We start from the raw sequence: 3,898 nt of genomic DNA on the forward strand, positions 1-3,898 counted from the left end.
TGTTCACAAAGCACGTAAGTTGCATTACTGCCTCATGTTGATGACATCATATCTAAACATTTAACAATGTTTCTTTTGGTGATATTCCAAATAAATATTTACCATCTAGGTAACGAAACATATTTACGGCTAAAATTACATTGATTAACTTAGACACTCACATGTATTTGTGTTTACCAATGGTTAAAGTTACTTTCATTGCTTCTGTAGCATGTTCCAATATATTTACATATGTTTCAATTGTTCTGTGCAAGTAGGCACTTATATTAATATGTGGGTCACACCATAGATAATTTGTGTATATTACATACACATAAAATATGAAGTGAAATATAAAGTGAGAAAATGACAAATTGTTAAAACTAGCCCGTGCAGATGCACGGGTTCATGACTAGTCATCATAATTTTTCAATTTGTTATTCAAAAATTCTTCAGCTTATTCAACAGTTTGTTCCCTGAAAACACAACCAGCACAACTATCTAGGAAGTCCCTAGAAGTATCAGTTAGTCCATTATAGAAGATATCAAGTATTTCATTTTTCTTAAGAGGATGATCAGGTAAAGCATTAAGTAACTGTCAAAGCCTCCCCCAAGCTTGTGGGAGACTCTCTTCTTTAGTTTGCGGAAAGTTAAATATTTTCTGTAAGGCAGCTTGTTTCATATTAGCAGGAAAATATTTTTCAGAGAAGTAATAAATCATATCCTGGGGACTACGCACACAACCAGGAGCAAGAGTATTGTACCAAGATTTAGCATCACCCTTTAATGTGAAAGGAAATAATTTGAGAATAAAGTAATAGCGAGTTTTCTCGTCATGAGTAAAAAGGGTCGCTATGTCATTCAACTTAGTAAGATGTGCCACAATAGTTTCAGTTTCATAAACATGGAAAGGATCAGATTCAACCAAAGTAATTAACTCTGGGTTGACAGAGAATTCATAATCCTTATGATCAATAAATATAGGTGAAGTAACAAACTTAGGATCACACTTCATTCCAGCATTGAGAGATTTTTCTTTATACTTGTGTAAAAATTTCTCTAGATCATCTCTATCATTGTAAGCAAGAATATCTCTAGTTGCTTATTCACTCATAACCTAACCTTCCGGTACCTTAGGCAATTCATATCTAGGAAGGCTAGTTCTAGCAGGTGTTTCAGGAGATTCAGTTTCAAGCTCATCATCAGATTCAACAACATCATGTTGTATAACTCTAGCAATTTGTTTATCAAGAAATTCGCCAAGTGGCACATCATCATTATCAAGCAAGGTACTAGCATCACCATAAGCATCATTCATAATAGAAGTAGCATCATCTATAACTTGCGACATATCAGAATTAATAGCATGTGGTGGTGTTGCAAGTTTACTTATAACAGAAGGTGAATCTAAAGCAGAACTGGATGGCAGTTCCTTACCTCCCCTCGTTTTTGAGGGAAATATCTTAGTCTTAGCATCCTTCAGATTCTTCATAGTGATAATATGATAATAATCCCAAGTGACTCAACAAATATAACTATGCTCCCCGGCAACGGCGCAAGAAAAAGGTCTTGATAACCCAGAAGTATAGGGGATCGCAACAGTTTTCGAGGGTAAAGTATTCGACCCAAATTTATAGATTCGACACGAGGGGAGCCAAAGAATATTTGAAGGTATTAGCAGCTGAGTTGTCAATTCAACCACACCTGGAGATTAATTATCTGCAGCAAAGTGATCAGTAGCAAAGTAGTTTGATAGTTTTGATAGTAGTGACAACAACAATAGTAACAGTAACAATGATAGCAGTAACTTTGTAGCAAGTGTAACAGTGATGATAGCAGTAGTAACTTAGCAGAAACAACATGGATAAGTTTGTAGGCATTGGATCGGTGACTTGTTGGATGATATTCATCATGAGACAGTTATAACCTAGGGCGATACGACACTAGCTTTAGTTCAACGATATAATGTAGGCATGTATTCCACAAATAGTCATACGTGCTTTATTAAAAGAACTTGCATGACATCTTTTGTCCTACCCTCCCGTAGCAGCGGGGTCCTTATTGGAAACTAAGGGATATTAAGGCCTCCTTTTAATAGAGAACCAGAACAAAGCATTAACACATAGTGAATACATGAACTCCTCAAACTACGATCATCACCAGGAGTGGGCGCGGTTGTTGTCACTCCGGGGTTGCCGAATCATAACACGTAGTAGGTGACTATAACTTGCAAGATCGGATCTAGAACATAGATATAATGATAAATTCATAAACGGTTCAGATCTGAAATCATGGCACCCAGTCCCAAAGTGACAAGCATTAAGCATAGCAAAGTCATAGCTACATCAATCTAAGAACATAGTGGATACTAGGGATCAGGCCCTAACAAAACTAACTTGATTACATGATGAATCTCATCCAACTCCTCACCAACTAGCGAGCCTACAAAGGAATTACTCACTCCCGGTGGGGAGCATCATGGAATTGGTGATGAAGAAGGGTTGGTGATGACGAAGAACGAAGATCCCCCTCTCTGGAGCCCTAAACGGGCTCTAGATCTGCCCTCCTGAGGAAGAACATGGCTTGGCGGCGGCTCCGTCTCGTGGATCGCGATAATTCTTTCTCCCTAATTTTTTTCAAGAAATATGTGATTTTATAGTATTAGGGGGATCGTCAGCGGGGCCACCAGGTGGGTAAAACCCACCTGGGCGCGCCAAGAGAGGGGGCGCGCCCTGGTGGGTTGTGCCCACCTAGGGGCCCCTCTCAAGTAGGTCTTGGCTCCAAAAATTCTTATTATTGATATAAAAATTCCTCAAAAAGTTTCGTTCCATTCTGAGAACTTTTATTTCTGCACAAAAATAACACCATGGTAGTTCTGCTGACAACAACGTCAGTCCAGGGTTAATTTCATTCAAATCATGCAAATTAGAGTCCAAAACAAGAGGAAAAGCATGAGAAAAAGTAGATACATTGGAGAAGTATCATTAAGCATGAACAATCTATCTGGATGTTGTTTGATACGAGACGGTTATTCATTTAAATCAGAGAATAATGGTTGTCCTATTTATATGAGTAATATTTTTTATGGTCATGCACCCTTAATGAGTGGTTTATTTTTATTGAATCTCGATAGTAGTGATACACATATTCATAGTATTGAAGCCAAAAGATATAAGTTCAATAATGATAGTGCAACTTATTTGTGGCACTGCTGTTTTGGTCATATTGGTGTAAAGCGCATGAAGAAACTCCATGCTCATGGGCTTTTGGAATCACTTGATTATGAATCACTTGATGCTTGCGAACCATGCCTCATGGGCAAGATGACTAAGACTCCGTTCTCCAGAACAACTGAGCGAGCAACAGACTTATTAGTAATAATACATACTGATGTATGCATGCGGTCCGATGATTGTTGATGCTCGCGGCGTGTATCGTTATTTTCTGACCTTCACAGATGATTTGAGCAGATATGGGTATATCTACTTGATGAAACATAAGTCTGAAACATTTGAAAAGTTCAAAGAATTTCAGAGTGAAGTGGAAAATCATCGTAACAAGAAAATTAAGTTTCTAGGATCTGATCATGGAGGTGAATATTTCAGTTATGAGTTTGGTCTTCATTTGAAACAATGCGGAATAGTTTTGCAACTCACGCCTCCTGGAACACCACAGCATAGTGGTGTGTCCGAACATCGTAACCGCACTTTATTGGATATGGTGCGATCTATGATGTCTCTTACTGATTTACCACTATCGTTTTGGGGTTATGCTTTAGAGATGACTGCATTCACGTTAAATAGGGCACCATCAAAATCTGTTGAGATGACACCATATGAACCGTGGTTTGGCAAGAAACCCAACTTGTCGTTTCTTAAAGTTTGGGGATGCGATGCTTATGTGAAAAAGCTTCAACCTG

This window comes from Triticum urartu, chromosome 1 (genome assembly GCF_003073215.2).
Source record: "Triticum urartu cultivar G1812 chromosome 1, Tu2.1, whole genome shotgun sequence".
In the NCBI taxonomy this organism is placed as follows: domain Eukaryota; kingdom Viridiplantae; phylum Streptophyta; class Magnoliopsida; order Poales; family Poaceae; genus Triticum; species Triticum urartu.